The following is a 17,823-nucleotide window of genomic DNA, read 5'->3' on the forward strand; positions in this document are numbered from 1 at the left end:
TTATATAATGCTCCATGCACTTGGAGGGTTAGAAAGGCATATCGAGACTCAGTGTAGATGTTTACCATCTTACCTTCACTGAGTTCTAGAGCCCAAGTTAAAGCAATGAGCTCAGCCTTCTGGGCTGAAATGCCCTGTGGCAACGGTTTGGCTTCAATGACAGTATCCAAAGTTACCACCTCATATCCTGCCCATCTTTCTCCTTGTGGGTTAATGAAGCTGCTCCCGTCCACGTATAACTCCCAGCCTACTGATGTTCATGACTGGTCCTGAATGTCAGGTCTGCTAGAATGAATTGAGTCCAACACCTCAACACAGTTATGCTCAACTGGGCTCTCTGATACTGGGAGCAGGCTGGTGGGGTTTAGGGTGTTACAGACTTCAACAGTTATGCGGGAATTTTCACATAGCAAGCTTTGATACTTGGTTAATGTAGCATTTGTTAGCCAATGATGTCCTTTGGTATTCATCAAAGTTACCACAGCATGGGGAGCCTTTATATTCAAGTTTTGCCCAAGGGTTAGTTTATCTGCTTCTTGTGCTAACAGGGCTGTTGCTGGCAGGGCCCTTAGACATGGTGGCCAGCCTTTGGAAACCCCATCTAGTTGTTTTGAGAGATAGGCCACTGGCCTTGGCCAGGGCCCCACAGTCTGGGTTAAAACTCCAACTGCCATTTTTTCTCTTTCTGACACAAAGAGTGTAAAGGGCTTTGTCAAATTGGGTAGTCCTAGGGCTGGGGCCAACAAAACTTTTTCCTTTAACTTATAAAAGGCTTGCTGTTGTAGAGACCCCCATTCAAAAGGCTCCCGGTCACCCTACTTTGTAACCCCGTACAAAGGTTTGGCTAGTACTGCAAAGTTTGGAATCCATAATCTGCAAAACCCCACAGCTCCTAGGAATTCCCTTACTTGCCTTCTGGTTTTAGGTTCCGGTAGGCTGCAGATGACCTGCTTTCTTTCTGACCCCAGGCTGCACTCCCCTTTCTGAATAGTGAATCCCAGGTAGCGTACCTGTTGTCTGCAGATCTGAGCTTTCTTCTTGGACATCTTATACCCACAGTCCTCCAGGTGCTGAAGCAGGGCATCAGTCCCTTTTGCGCACCTAACTGCCATGGAGTGTCCCAGCAGAAGGTCATCCACGTACAGGAGCAAGACGCAGCCTAGGTCTTTAGCAGGAAACTTTTGCAGGTCTCGAGCCAGGGCCTCCCCAAAGATAGTAGGGGAGTTCTTGAACCCTTGGGGAAGCCAGGTCCAACTGTACTGAGTAGTGGCACCTGACTCCCGATCTTCCCACTGAAAGGCAAACAGCTTCTGGCTCTCAGGAGCTATTCTGATGCTAAAGAAGGCATCTTTTAACTCCAGACAGGTAAACCAGCTGTCCTCAGCTGGCAGCAGCCCTAACAATGTGTAAGGGTTAGGAACTGTTGGGTGCAGAGTCACTGTAGCTTGGTTGACCAAGCGCAAGTCCTGTACTGGCCGGTAGTCCTTGGTCCCTGGCTTAGGGACAGGCAGGAGGGGGGTGTTCCACGGAGACTGGCAAGGAACTATAATTCCATAGGCTTTCAAGCACCTGAGATGAACCTGGATTCCTTCGAGAGCTTCTCTGGGAACTGGATACTGCTTTTGTCTAATTGGTTGGGTCCCAGGCTTAACTTCTATGAGTACGGGGGCTTGGTTGACCGCCAGTCCCGGAGGGTTATCCTCTGCCCATACTCGGGGCCATCACTTAGCCAGAGCTGGTTTTATCTCTTGGCCTGGCTTGGTTAGACAAAGTCTCCATCTTTCTTCCCGGGGGACCGTAAGGGCCATGATAACTCTGTTCCCGGTAACTTTAGCTGTAAAGAGCCCTGTTTTGTAAAGGAGATGGTGGCTCTCAGCTTGCTAAGCAAGTCTCTTCCCAGCAAGGGCAAGGAACAACCAGGCATGTACAAGAACTGGTGAACTATCTCATGTCCCCCCACCGAGCAGGCCCGTGGTATACAGAAAGCCTGCTTACTGGAAACTCCTGTTGCTCCAATTATATCAATGGGTTTCCTGGATAAGGGGGCGACCGGGGTGGTCACTACTGAATGTTCAGCACCAGTATCGACCAAAAACTTAATGTCCTTGCCCCCAGTTGTAATCCTGACCGTGGGCTCCTTGGGGGCATTTGAGCCTGGTCCCCTTCAGTCCAGTAGCCCTTCAGCCAGATTTAACAAAGCTCCCTCGTCTTTATCTGAGGTATTTTGTTCCAAACCATCTTGCTTTTCCTTCAGTTGGGGACACTTATCTTTTCAATGTCCTATTTCCTTACAATAGGCGCATTGGTTACGTTGCAAGCATGGGCGATTAAACTAGGTATTCTTCCCTGAACCCCTCTTTCCCTTTCCTTTTGGTGGAATTCCCTTTAATGGCCACGGCCAGTAAGTTAGCGTTTCACCTAGCCTGGCATTCACCTTCCCTACGGCTTTCTCTGTGGCTTGTTTCATCTCTATTCACAAACGCTTGATTGGCTATTTCCAGTAACTGTGAGGTATTCATATCTACAAACCCAGCCTGTTTCTGCAATATTCTCCTGATATCATCTGCGCTTTGACTAACTAAGGCCATGTTAATCATGCGCTGATTTTCACAGCTATCTGGATCAAAAGGAGTTTACATACCGTAAGCCTCACACAGTCTTTCATAGAATTGAGCTGGACCCTCCTCTTTTCCTCGGATGACCTCAGAGACCTTATTTACATTTGTAGCCTTTTGAGCCCCTTTCTTTAGACCTTCTATTAATGCCTCACGGTACCGTCTTAGCCTCTCCATGTCTGGTCCCTCATTCGGGTCCCATTGGGGGTCTGTTCCTGGCAGTTGAATTCTTATATATTCTTGGGAGTTTTGGTAATCAGCTGGGACGTGCTCCTCTAGTCACTTAGTTGCTGCCTGGAGCACTCTTCGCCTTTCATCTGTATTAAAGAGATACATGAGCAGCTGGTGGCAATCAGCCCAAGTAGGATTATGAGTCTATATAATAGTTTGGAGCAAGTCAATTAAAGCTTGAGGCTTTTCAGTGTAAGATGGAGTATTATTTTTCCAAGTGAGGAGGTCAGCAGAGGTGAAAGGTTGAAAGGCATGCTACCCCAGTATATCGCTGCTCTCTCAGGGGCATTTGGATTCCAGTTTTGGGCTGCAAGTGAGCTGCCAAGGGAGGAGTTTCTCCCGCAGCTTCACTTCCTCTCTTGTCTACTCTGGGTGGTCTAGGGGTGTGGTCATCTGGTGGAGATGGAGGTGCTGTGGGCTCAGGGGTGGGGAGCCCTACCTCCTGATAAAGAGGGGGTATTGCTGGTACCAGTTCCTGCCATGATTCTTCTGGTGTTGGGTCAGACAGGACTTTTTGGTGCTGACTTCCCTCGGCAGGTGGAGCAAGGACCTTCCTTAACTAACTGTCCCTTTGCTACTAGTACTGCTTCTGCCTGTCCTCTTAACCACTGTGAGGGGTTCAAAACTAGCTGTAACAAAGAATCTATATATGGGAACTGATCTGGGTACCCTGACTAACAGGTTACCCTGTGCCGTGCCTTCACGACAAGGGACCTGTCCAGGCTTCCTTCTGATGGCCAACCCACCTCTAATGCTGGCCGGTCTATCTCACACAAAGTTCTAAGTTTTCCCGGTGTCATGATGACTCCACAGTCTCCCTTAAATCCCTTTTTGAAATTTTTCAACATAGTTCCTAGTGGGGTGGGCTTACTTTGTGCCTGACCCATGTTTCCTCGAGACAAAACACCATGCTCACACCACACACACAACACAAAACAAAGAATGGGTAAAAAGGGCACACACACACTTTTACAGTTCATGCCAAACCAGAATCAAAAACTAAAATCAGAGTATCAAGAAATCTAAGCCAGGTCAAAACCAAAACCACAGTATCAAGCAATCCAAGTCAAGTCAAAAACCAAAACCAAAGTGCTGGTACAGACGCACCGTGGGTGATCAGGCCACGCTTCCACTGAAATGGAGTAGGCAAGTTCCCAAGACCAGTCCTGTCAAGCAATTTAAACCAAGTCAAAACCAAAACCAAAGTGCCAATAAAGGCACGCTGTGGGCAATCAGGCCACGCTTCCACTCATATGGAGTAGGCGAGTTCTCAAGACTAGTCTTACCAAGTTTCAGAAGTCCAGACTCCAAGTACCAGTTCCTTCCTGGTGTTCAGCCACTGCATTGATCCTCCATGGTGGCCTGCTACACACTGCTCTGGCGAGGCATCCCACAGGGGCAAATGCCTACCCAGGAGTGCTCTCAGGATCCGCATCGCTCAGGCTGGTCAGAGTCCCCCACTGGGATGTTCCATAGGGCAGGCTTAAGCCACCTAAGGAGCTGCCTTGACCATCCACCAATCACCTCACTTCCCGGTCAGGGAACCAAGAAATGTAGCAGGACGAGCCACAGACAAAACTCCTCAGACACTGCGTTAAAGAAGGAAGGGCTTTATTCAGCTGGGAGCTTCAGCAAGACTCACATCTCCAACAACTGAGCTCCCCAAGTGAGCAATTCCTGTCCCTTTTTAAGGGCTCACAACTCGAAGAGGGTCCATGTGAGAGGGTCGTGATCAATTGAGCAAGCAGGGGGCACATGACTGGGGGCTGCATGCACAGCTAATTAGAATGGAACAGAACAGGACAGGGACCTTCACAGTGCTTTACCATAAAATGTCTGTAGTCTATAGATAACATAACCTTAGGTCAGGGGTCGATCTTTAACTACCAGACCCAGGGTGTGGCGCCGGGCTGTCTGCTTGTGGATTTCATTTCTGCCTTTTAATTTTTACTTCTTCTTTCTTTGGCGGCAGAAATTGGGCATAAGACAATATGAGGCGTGGTTTCCTCCCTTAGTATCCATAGCTGAGAGACCCATAGATGGTCCACATCACAGGACTCTGTACAGACAACTCCCAGTACCAGCCTGGAGCTGGGTAGACACACTGGCTGGCTAGACTCAGAAGAGAGACAACAATCACTGCAGTTTGGCTTACAGGAGCCATACCCATAGGAAAAGGGGGAGAGTACTACATCAAGGGAACACCCCATGGGACAAAAGAATCTGAACAACAGCCTTCAGCCTTAGACCTTCCCTCTGACAGAGCCTACCCAAATGAGAAGGAACCAAAAAACCAGCTCTGGTAATATGATAAAACAAGGCCCTTCAACACCCCCCAAAAATCATCCTGGTTCACCAGCAATGGATCCAAACCAAGAAGAAATTCCGATTTATCTGAAAAAGAATTCAGGAGGTTAGTTACTAAGCTAATCAGGGAGGGACCAGAGAAAGGTGAAGCCCAATGCAAGGAAATCCAAAAAATGATTCAAGAAGTGAAGGGATAAATATTCAATAAAATAGACAGCTTAAAGAAAAACAATCCACAATTCAGGAAACTTTGGAAACACTTTTAGATGTGCAAAATGCTCTGGAAAGTCTCAGCAATAGAATTGAACAAGTAGAAGAAAGAAATTCAGAGCTCAAAGACAAGGTCTTTGAATTAACCCAATCCAAAAAAGACAAAGAAAAAAGAATAAGAAAATATGAACAAATCCTCCAAGAAGCCTGGGATTATGTTAAATGACCAAACCTAAGAATAATGGGTGTTCCTGGGCAAGAAGAGAATTCTAAAAGCTTGGAAAACATATTTGGGGGAATAATCGAGGAAAACTTCCCCAACCTAGCTAGAGACCTAGACATGCAAATACAAGAAGCACAAAAAACACCTGGGAAATTTATCACAAAAAAATCTTTACCTAGGCACATTGTCATCAGGTTATCCAAAGTTAAGACGAAGGAAGAAAATCTTAAGAATTCAAAGTTAAGACAAAGGAAAAAAATCTTACCTGGTGAAACAGAAGCACCAGGTAACCTATAAAGGAAAACCTATCAGATTAACAGCAGATTTCTCAGCAGAAACCCTACAAGCCAGAAAGCATTGGGGCCCTATCTTCAGCCTCTTCAAACAAAACAATTATCAGCCAAGAATTTTGTATCCAGCAAAACTAAGCATCATATGTGAAGGAAAGAAACAGTCATTTTTAGACCAAAAAAAATGCTGAGAGAATTCACCATTACCAAGCCACCACTATAAGAACTGCTAAAAGGAAGTTAAATTGTGAAACAAATTCTGGAAACACATCAAAACAGAACCTCTTTAAAGCATAAATCACATAGGACCTCCAAAACAAAAATACAAGGTAAAAAGCAAAAGCAAAAAACAAAACAAAACAAAAAACAAAGTACACAGGCAACAATGAGCATAATGAACACAACGATTACCTCATATTTCAATACTAACATTGAATGTAAATCACCTAAATGCTCCACTTAAAAGATACAGAACTGCAGAAAGGATAAGAATTCACCAATCAACTATCCACTGTCTTCAGGAGACTCGCCTAACACATAAGGACTCACATAAAGTTAAAGGTGTGGGAAAAGGCATTTCATGCAAATGGACACCAAAAGCGACCAGAGGTAGCTATTCTTATATCAAGCAAAACAAACTTTAAAGCAACAGTGGTTAAAAGAGACAAAGAGGGACATTATATAATGATAAAAGGCCTTGTCCAACAGGAAAATATCACAATCCTAAACATATATGCACCTAACACTGGAGCTCCAAATTTATAAAATAATTACTAATAGACCTAAGAAATGAGATAGACAGCAATACAATAATAGTGGAGGACTTCAATACTCCACTGACAGCACTAGACAGGTCATCAAGATATAAAAACAACAAATAAATAATGGATTAACTGTACTTTGGAACAAATGGACTTAACAGATACATACAGAAAATTTCTTCCAACAACCTCAAAATACACATTCTATTCAACAGCCCATGGAGCTTTCTCCAAAATGGACCACATGATAGGCCATAAAATGAGCCTCAATAAATTTTAAAAAATTAAAATTATATCAAGCATACTCTCAGACCACAGTGCAATAAAACTGGAAATCAACTCCAAAGGGAACCTTCAAAACCATGCAAATACATGGAAATTAAATAACCTGCTCCTGAAAGAGCATTGGGTCAAAAACAAAATCAAGATGAAAATTTAAAAATTCTTCAAACTGAATGACAATAATAACACAACCTATCAAAACCTCTGGGATACAGCAAAGGCAGTGCTAAGAAGAAAGTTCATAGCCCTAAACACCTACATCAGAAAGTCTGAAAGAGCACAAACAGACAATCTAAGGTCACACCCCAAAGAACTAGAGAAACAAGAACAAACCAAACCCAAACCCAAACCCAGCAGAAGAAAGGAAGTAACCAAGATCAGAGAAATAAATGAAATTGAAAAAAAAAAATTACAAAGATAAATGAAACAAAAACCTGGTCCTTTGAAAAGATAAATAACATTGATAGACCATTAGCAAGATTAGCTAAGAAAAGAAGAGAGAAAATCCAAATAACTTCAGTAAGAAACAAAACAGGAGGTATTAAAACTGACACCACTGAAATACAAAAAATCATTCAAGGCTACTATAAACACCTGTACGCACATAAACTAGAAAACCTAGAAGAGATGGATAAATTCCTGGAAAAATACAACCCACCTAGCTTAAATCAGGAAGAATAAGATACCCTGAACAGACGAATAACAAGCAGCGAGACTGAAATAGTAATTTAAAAATTACCAACAAAAAAGGTCCAGGACTAGAAGGATTCACAGCAGAATTCTACCAGATATTCAAAGAATTGGTACCAATCCTTTCAACACTATTCCACAAGCTAGAGAAAGAAGGAACCCTTCCTAATTCATTCTATAAAGCCAGCATCATCCTAATATCAAAACGAGGAAAGGACACAACCAAAAAAGAAAACTACAGACCGACATCCTGGATGAACGTAGACGCTAAAATCCTTAACAAAATACTAGCTAACCAAATCCAACAACATATTGTTATGGGCGGGTCTTTGTTCTTAGAGCTCCCAAGATGGGGTGGGCCACTCCCAAGATGGCAGCAGACCTTTTGTTCTCTGACCTGGCGTTCTTAGCCTCACAGATTCCAAGGAATGGAACCTTGGGCCATGTGGTGAGTGTTATAGCTCTATTAGAAGCCGTGGGTCATGGAAGAGAACCGTGGAACCCAGCAACTAGTGTTCAGCTCGAATAGGACGAACCCTGGGCCCTTAGCCATACAGAAACAATGCCAAGTCCAACCAGGCTCAACCAGGAGCGGCAATGGGCGCCTCACTGGATGTTCCTTGTACGCCGATTTTGCTGAGAGTTTTAATCATAAAGGGATGCTTGATTTTGTTGAACGCTTTTTCTGCATCTATTGAGATGATCATGTGATTTTTGTTTTTAGTTCTGTTTATGTGATGTATCACATTTACTGACTTGCATATGTTATATCATCTGTGCATCCTTGGTATGAAACCTACTTGATCATGGTGGATTATCTTTTTAATATTGAGATATAGGACTAGTTGGATTTCCTAGGTCAACTAAGAATTCCTAAGCCTAGCTGGGAAAGGTGACCACACCCACCTTTAAACATGGGGCTTGTAACTCAGCTCACACCTGACCAATGAGATAGTAAAAAGGGCTCACTAACATACAACTTAGGCTAAAGCAGGAGGTAAAGAAATAGTCAAATCATATATCGCCTGAGAGCACAGGGGGAGGGACAATGATCAGGATATAAACCCAGGCATTCAAGCAGGGAGCAGCAACCCCCTTTGGGTCCCCTCCCACTGTATGGGAGCTCTGTTTTCACTCTATTAAATCTTGCAACTGCACATTCTTCTGGTCCATGTTTGTTCCAGCTTGAGCTGAGCTATCGCTCGCCGTCCACCACTGCTGATCACCGCCGTTGCAGACCCGCCGCTGACTTCTACCCCTCCGGATCCAGCAGGTTGTCCAGCAGCAGAGTAAACAGACAACCCACAGAGTGGGAGAAAATCTTCACAATCTATATATCTGACAAAGGACTAATATCCAGAATCCACAATGAACTCAAACAAATCAGTAAGAAAAAAACAAAGAAACCCATCAAAAAGTGGGCTAAGGACATGAATAGACAATTCTCAAAAGAAGACATACAAATGGCCAATAATCATATGGAAAAATGCTCAGCATAACTAATGATCAGGGAAATGCAAATCAAAACCACAATGCAATACCATCTTACTCCTACAAGAATGGCCATAATCAAAAAATCATAAAACAGTAGATGTAGGCATGGATGCAGTGAACAGGAATGCTTCTGCACTGCTGGTGGGAATGTAAACTAGTACAGCAACTATGGGAAACAATGTGGAGATTTCTTAAAGAACTAAGAATTGAACTACCAGCAATTTGATCCAGCAATCCCACTACTGGGTATCTACCCAGAGGAAAAGAAGTCATTATTGGAAAAAGACACTTGCACATGCATGTTTATAGCAGCACAATTCACAATTGCAAAATCATGGAATCAACCCAAATGCTCATCAATCAATGACTGGGTAAAGAAACTGTGGTACATATATACAATGGAATACTATGCAGCCATAAAGAGGAATGAATTAACAGCATTTACAGTAACCTGGATGAGATTGGAGACTATTATTCTAAGTGAAGTAACCCAGGAAAGGAAAACCAAACATCGTATGTTCTCACTAATATGTGGGAGCTAAGCTATGAAGATGCAAAGGAATAAGAATGATACAATGGACTTTGGGGACTTGGGGGGGAAGAGTGGGAGGGGGGCGAGGGATAAAAGACCACAAATATGGTGCAGTGTATACTGCTCAGGTGATGGTTGCACCAAAGTCTCACAAATCACCACTGAAGAAATTACTCATGTAACCAAACACCACCTGTACCCCAGTAACTTATGGAAAAAATAAATAAATATCACATGATGAGAAAAAAGCAGGAAACCAGTTATGCCATTCAATCCACATTAATAACTGTCTTTCCTGATTGCTTTGGGGCCTTTTTTTTTTTAATCATGAACTCCCTCCTCTCCCATCAAATGGAAATGCCTCTTCACAGTTGAGCATGGTGCTGCCAAGCAGTATTTCTTCACCTGAACTGAAACTTCATTAGGGGACCAGTAAAGACCACAACATATAGATGGTATGTTTTTGTAGATATGCTTTGATATGGTTTGGCTGTGTTCCCACCCAAATCTTATCTTTAATTGTACTCCCATAATTCCCACGTGTTGTTGGAGGGATGCAGTGGGAGATAATTTGAATCATAGCGGCGGTTTCCTCCATACAGTTCTCATGGCAGTGACTATGTCTCACGAGATCTGATGGCTTTATCAGGGGTTTCTGCTTTTGCCTCTTCCTCATTTTCTCTTGCTGCCACCATGTAAGAAGAGCCTTTCACTTCCTGCCAGGATTCTGAGGCCTCCCCAGCCGTGTGGAACTGTAAGTCCAATTAAACCTCTTTTTCTTCCCAGTCTCAGCTATATCTTTCTCAGCAGCATGAAAACAGACTAATACATACTTTATCTTTTCTTTTTCAAGCTGTATTGCTACAAAGGATTAAATAAAATACATTTTTTATCATTGTAGAAACTTCACAGTAGAAAAATTTCACTCTGCCTTCAAAACCAAATAATAGTTTCTTTATCAACCATTTAAAATAAGAAAATTGAAACTCAGCAAAATTAAGTTACTTCCTCCTTAGTTTGGTAGCATGATGTCCCTACCCGATTCCATATCATCTGACTTCTGATTTAGGGCTTTTCTTTAATATCTCCAGGAATCAAATAAAGCTCTCTCTCCAAGGAGGCATGTTGCTTTCACCAGTGCTCCTCAATCCTGATAGGCATTAAAATCACCTTATTAAGTATAAAGATTCCCTGGCCCCTACCCTTCCTCTGACTTTCTGACATAGTAGGTCTGAGAGTGTCATTGAGTGCAACAATGACAAGAAAATGGCAATGCAATGCTGTGCTTTTCTTGCATCGTTCCTGGATCTACAACCAGGAGTATTGACCATTGGGAGCCTGATTAAGTTGGCTCTGGAGTCCTTTTGGAATGACCCTGTAGCTTTCTCTATCTATATGACAAGGTGCTTCAAGTTTCCCTTATTCATTTCCTGCCTGTGTGCTGAAGCTACCACAGCTTAAGGCCTACAATTGCTGGCCTGTATGGTATGTGTCTCTACGCCAAAAAATATTTTCAGTTTACAGAAGTATTTATTCTCTTGTTTGAGTAGTAAGTTGCTAGTTTTCCTTCTCTGAGTTTAGTGAAAGGAAATACAAGCTCCTCTGATCTATAGGGAAGGAGACATCAAATACTGAGATCCTGACAAAAAAAAAAAAAAAAAAAATATATATATATATGTATTAGAAATCCCTCAGTGAAACCTGTCCAATCAGTCTTATAAATGACCAGGCTCAAGAATCAACTAAGCCAAATAAAGTGATTCTACCAAAAAATTTTTTAAAAACATAAAGATTTAAGAAATACTTTTAATCTTTGATGCATTAAATAGTAAAACTGAAAATCAACATTTCAACATTCTGACAACTCTATGTGTGTAACTTCTACAACTCACACAAATGGACTAATTTCTGAAAAAAGCACAAACAAGCAACTAAAACTCACCCAAGTTAAAATAGATAACCTGAACTCTCATATAATTTCTAAAGCAACTGAAATGGAGTAAAAAAGTTAAGAATCTGAAAAACAAATCTCCACATCCAGATGGTTCCTCTTGACTGGCAAATCCTACTAAGCATTTTTTAAAATAACACCAATTCTTTTTTTTTTCTTTTTTTTTTTTTTGAGACAGAGTCTCGCTCTGTCGCCCAGGCTGGAGGGCAGTGGCCGGATCTCAGCTCACTGCAAGCTCCGCCTCCCGGGTTTACGCCATTCTCCTGCCTCAGCCTCCCTAGTAGCTGGGACTACAGGCGCCCGCCACCTCGCCTGGCGAGTTTTTTTTTTTTTTTTTTTTTTGTATTTTTTTAGTAGAGACGGGGTTTCACCGTGTTAGCCAGGATGGTCTCGATCTCCTGACCTCGTGATCCACCCGTCTTGGCCTCCCAAAGTGCTGGGATTACAGGTTCGGGCCACCGCGCCCGGCCTTTGAGACAGAGTCTCGCTCTGTAGCCCAGGCTGGAGTGCAGTGGCTGGATCTCAGCTCATTGCAAGCTCGGCCTCCTGGGTTTACGTCATTCTCCTGCCTCAGCCTCCCAAGTAGCTAGGACTACAGGCACCCGCCACCTTGCCTGGCTAGTTTTTTTGTATTTTTTAGTAAAGACGGGGTTTCACGGTGTTAGCCAGGATGGTCTCGATCTCCTGACCTCGTGATCCACCCATCTCAGCCTCCCAAAGTGCTGAGATTACAGGCTTGAGCCACCGCGCCCAGCCAATGATACCAATTCTTAATAATTTCTTTCAAAAAATACAAAAGGGAACATTTCCCAATTCATTATATGAGCACAGCATTATCCTGATAACAAAATTAAACAAAGACAGTACAAAAAAAACTACAGACCATTATCCCTCATAAACATAGATGCAAAAATCCTCGACAAACTATTAGCAAATCAAATCCAGCAATATACAAAAATAATGCACACCAATCCAGTGGGATTCATCCTGCGGATGTAAAGTAATTCAAAAATCAACTAGTGTAATTCACCACACTAAATGTCTAAAGAAGGGAAAAAAATCACATGATTATATAAATAGATAAAGGAGAAGCTTGATAAAATATGACCTTCATATGAAAATTCAGCAAATAGGAGAGGAAATGAAATTCTTCAAACTGATAAAGGGCATCTGCAAAAACTCTACAGCTAACATCATACTTGATAAAAGGCTGAATCTTTTGCCCCTCAGATCTAGGAACAATGCAAGAATGTTCACTCTCACCACTCCCACTCAACATTACACTGGAAGTGTTAGTACAATTGGAAGTGTTAGTACAATTTGGCAAGAAAAGGATATAAAAGGCATATAGATCAGAAAGCATCAAATAAAACTGTCCTTATTTGCAGGCAACATGATTGCCTATGTAGAAAATCCCAGGTAATCTACAATGAAACTCTTAGAACTAATAAATGAATTTAATACAGTCAAAAGATACAAGGTCAGCACATAAAATCAACCTTCAACAGTTTCTGTATATAAGCAAAGAACAACTGGAAACCAAAGTTTTAAAAATGATACTATTTACAACACCTACAAAAAAAAGGAAAGAAATAGATATAAATCTAACAAAGCATGAACAGGATCTGTATACTAAAAACTACTAAACTATACTACTAAAATATACTAAAAGACCAAGAGACTGTCAGGATGGATCACAATTCCTGTATCTGCTTAGATTCCATCACCCTGTAGTTCTTATAATGTTCCTTCTACTCACAGTAGAAAAGAAGGTTCAAGACCTTCTTTCTAGAATTAGCCTTAACAAAGACTAACTTTAATGTTCTCCCATGTCTTATTATATAGATTTTCCCCCCAGTCTAACTCTAAAACAGTCCTTTTAGGAAGTTAGGTAAGACTACATAGAAAACAACAATTGCGTAAGCTAGAGGAATTTATTCATTGAAGATATTTGTTATCTATAAGATACTCCGCCAAAGACTAGGAAACGTGGTTGTGTTTCTCTCTTAAAGAGCTAAAAGTCTATGCTGAATACATATATTAAATAAATGAAAGAAAGTTAAATACCCAGGAAATTGACGGGAGAGCATATCTATGATTTAGGGAGTTAATCTAATCCCCCTATACCAAGATAGTTCACACAGCTCTTTAGTGTGTCTTAGTCCTATTTCACCTTATCAGTCAATTCGAGAAAAGAAAGAAAGAGGGAAAGGAAGGGAAGGGAAGGGAGGGGAGGGGAGGGGAGGGAAGGGAAGGGAAAGAAAGGAGGAAGGAAGGAATAGAAAGAAAGAAAGAGAAATCCAGTCAGGCATGGTAGTGTGTTCCTGTAGTTCCAGATACTCGAGAAGCTAAGGAGGAAGGATTGCATAAGGCCAGGAAGTCGAGACCAGCCTGGACAACAGAGCAAGACTTGCCTCTTAAAAAAAAAAAAATGTCCTGGAAAATCTCTAAGGAGGCTGAGCATGGTGGTGCATGCGCGTAATCTCGGCACTTTGGAAGGCTGAGGCAGGAGGATTGTTTGAGCCTAGGAGTTCGAGGCTGCCATGAGCTATGATCCCACCACTGCACTCCAGCCTGGGCAACACAGCAATGAGACCCTGTCTCTAAAAAATAAAAAACAAATTTAAACAAATAAAAATTGGGAGAAGGGAGACAGCAAAAGAAAGAACTTATTACTTTGACCCAAACACAACCTTAAAATAATAACAGATACGAGCCCTGGCTATGTTGCCTAGGCTGATCTTGAACTCCTGGGCTCAAGCCAGCCTCCCACTTCGGCTTCCCAAAATGCTGGGATTACAGTTATGAGCCACTGCACCTGGCCCCAAACACAACTTTAATAGAGCATCAGGCAGTCAGCATCCCTCCAGTTGAATGTACTGGATAAGTGAAAGAAATTAAGAAAGCCATGAGCACCACCTAGTGACCAGAATTTTTATTTTTCCTCACAATATTTTATCACTACCTTATTTTACTGATGAGTTTGTTTAAACTTACTGCCTGTCTCCCCTCCCTACTAGAAAATAAGGTCCAGTGGGCAGGGTCTTTGTCTTTTTGTTCCTCACGGCATCAGTAAAGTCTAGAAAGGTTGCCAGGCACATATATATACAATAAATACTTTTTTTTAAATGAATGAACATCTTACATACACTTTATTATCCCAACTCCATTCCTAACACTTCTCCCTGAAAGTTTACCATTTAATTATTAAACATCATATTATTTCACGAGTTTGATAATTATGTATATTCTTGTGCTATTTATAATAGAATCTTCTCCCTCTACTCCCCACAAAGGATTTAATCAGTATCCCCTCTTTAAAGACCTAGAGAAGCTGGTGTTGATCAATATTCCTAACATTGCTCTAGGGATCTAACTGGCATGAAGCATGTAGCACTAACTTTGGCCCAGCATTGTGAACACTGCTGCAATAAACATGGGGGTGAAGACATCCCTTTGATATACTGATTTCCTTTCTTTGGGGTATATACCCACTAGTGGGATTCCTGGATGATATGGTAGCTCTGTTTTTAGGTTTTTGTTTTGTTTTGTTTTTCAGGAACCTCCAAACTATTCTCCATAGTAGCTGTACTAATTTACATTCCTACCAACAGTGTATGAGGCTTCCCTTTTCTCCACATCCTTGCTAGGATTTGTTATTGCCTGTCTTTTGAATCTAAGCCATTTTAACTGGGGCGAGATGATATCTCATTGTAGTTTTGATGTGTAATTTGGATATTTTGAACCAACCTTGCACCCCAGAAATAAAGCCTTTTGGTTATGGTGGATTAGCTTTTTGGTGTGTTGCTGGATTTGATTTGTTAGTATTTTGCTGAGGACTTTTGTGTCTGTAGTCATCAGGGATGTTGGCCTGAAGTTTTCTTTTTTTGCTGTGTCTCTGCCAGGTTTTGATATCAGACTGATGCTGACCTCATGCGTTAGTAAGGAGTCCCTCCTGCTTGATTTTTCTGGAATAATTTCAGTAGGATTATTGACAGCTCTTCTTTATACATCTGGTAGAATTTGGCTGTGAATCCATCTGGTCCACAGGTTTTTCTTGTTGGTAAGGTATTTTATTACTGATTCAACTTTGAGCCCATTATTGGTGTGTTCAGGATTTCAATTTCTTCCTGGTTCATTCTTGAGAGGCTATATGTTTCTGGGAATTTATCCATTTCTTCTAGGTTTTCTAGTTTGTGTGCATAGAGGAGTTCATAATAGTGTCTGGGGTTTTTTGTTGTTTTTTTTTTTTCTTCTGTAAGGTCAATGGTAGTGTCACATTTGTCGTTTCTGATCGTGTTTATTTGGATCTTCTTTTTCCTTATTTATCTAATAGTCTTCCAATCTTATTTATTCTTCCAAAGAAACAACTTTTGGTTTCATTGATCTTTGTATGGATTTTGCACCTCAGTTTCATTCAGTCAGCTTAATTTTGGTCATATCTTTTCTGTTGCTAGCTTTGGAGTTGATGTGCTCTTGTTTTTCTAGTTCCTGTAGGTGTAATGTTAGGTTGTTCGTTTGAGATCTTTCTAACTTCTTGATGTAGGTGTTTAGCACTATAACTTTCTTCTTACACCTGCTTTAACTGTGTTCCAGAGATTCTGATATGTTGTATCCTTTGTTTCACTAGTTTGAAAGACTTTTTTGATTTCTACCTTAATTTCATTGTTTATCCAAATGTGACCCAGGAGCAGACTGTTTAATTTCCATGTAATTGTATAGTATTGAGAGATATTCTGGGTATTGATTTCTGTTTTTATTGTGCTATAGTACTAGAGTGTGGCTGGTATTATTTCAGTTTTTTTTCAGTTTGTTGAGAATTGCGTTATGGTTGAGCATGTGGTCAACCTTAGAGTATGTGCCATGTACAGATGAGAGGAATGTATATTCTGCTGCCAAACTGATTTGTAAAGTCAAAATTCATTTTCCCCTTTTAAAAATTTTTCAAAGACTGTAAAGATTACCTGACTGATTCAAATCACAAATTCTAACAGTTAAGTTGCTATCAATCCAGCCAAACGTGTATGTGGATAGACAGACAACAGATAAATAAGATGCATATTTACCCTGATCAGCCTTTCCATGGATTAAGTGTACAATTTCTATTATCTTTTTGAAATAGTTGAACTAATGTCTGTATAGCTATTATTATCTGGCTAGGAAACATTAGTTTAATATTCTGATACACACACATAAATATTGCATTTAAAATAGTTACATGAGACTGAAAACTGAACATAATTCTTTAGAGCAGGATTATAAGGTGGAAAAGTCTTTAGGAACTTACAAACCCACACTTAGTTGTCTTGTTTCCTAGAGCAGGTCCTTCTTAGTACCACTGTAGTGTTATAAGATAAAGGAAAATGTAGTCCTGCCTCCTTGACTCTTAGTACCTAGAAGTCACAGATACCTCTTCAGCAGCATTTTCAGATAATGAGGCATTGCTACTGTCATCCAACTTGTTTTCCTCCCTCACTCCTCTATTGTCACCTGGAAGACTCATGTGAAAGTAAAGCGGAATGCCTTTGGGAATCAAACTAGAATAGTAGTCAGTAAACAATTACAGGCAAACTGTGACTACACTTCAGGAAACAAATGTAAAAGAGTTAAGCAAAATTGAAGTTGATTTCTTTAACCACAAATATAGACAGTTGGTCCAGAGCTGGAGTGGTGGCTCCATGATGTCAGGGCTCAGGATCGTTCTCTCTCATTCTATTGTACTAGATCATCTGATCATCTTGAACTTGTAGATTCCATATGGTGGTCCAAGAGGGCTGCAGGCATCTTAGACTTGTACCCAGCACCCAAACTGGCAGGTAAACTGCAAAACCAAGAGAACAAGAAGGGCCTACCACTCTTTTAAGACATTTCATAGCAGCTGCACATACAGCTCCCATTTATATGCCATTGGTCACAATTTGGTCATACAGCCAACCTAGCCATAACAGAGGATGGAAATGCATTCTTTGTATCATGCACCCAGGTACACTGCTGAAACTTGGGGACTCTATTACTACAGATTTAAAAAGGGATTGTGACCCCAAAAAAAGTTTTTTTAAAAAATAGAAGACAGTATCAAATAGTGGGGGATAAATAGCAGCCCCATCCTAAAGTTTCTCTTTCCCTTTTATGTAACGACCAATGTTACAGTACTTATTAAGAACTGAGTACTCTCCTAAGTATTGTTGGTTTTGTTTTGGTTGTTTGATTGATTCATTAAATCCTTACAATAACACT

At 41.2% G+C, this 17,823-nt stretch overlaps 1 protein-coding gene across 15 annotated transcripts in view; it reads right to left on the reverse strand.

The window, feature by feature from the left end:
* Positions 1-17,823, reverse strand: part of LOC114671702 (uncharacterized) — a 205,654-nt gene that overhangs the window by 183,542 nt on the left and 4,289 nt on the right. The window contains exon 3 of one of the 15 annotated variants that reach the window (XR_013400721.1): positions 1,011-2,932. The exons of 12 other annotated variants lie outside the window; for them this stretch is intronic. The gene's annotated coding sequence lies outside the window, so the exon portion shown is untranslated. Of the gene's footprint in view, positions 1-1,010; positions 2,933-4,132; positions 4,436-15,463; positions 17,408-17,823 lie in introns of those variants that run through there. 2 more of the 15 variants (XR_013400740.1, XR_013400724.1) reach the window with 2 other exon arrangements.

The sequence above is a fragment of the Macaca mulatta genome, chromosome 1 (genome assembly GCF_049350105.2).
Source record: "Macaca mulatta isolate MMU2019108-1 chromosome 1, T2T-MMU8v2.0, whole genome shotgun sequence".
NCBI classification, from domain to species: domain Eukaryota; kingdom Metazoa; phylum Chordata; class Mammalia; order Primates; family Cercopithecidae; genus Macaca; species Macaca mulatta.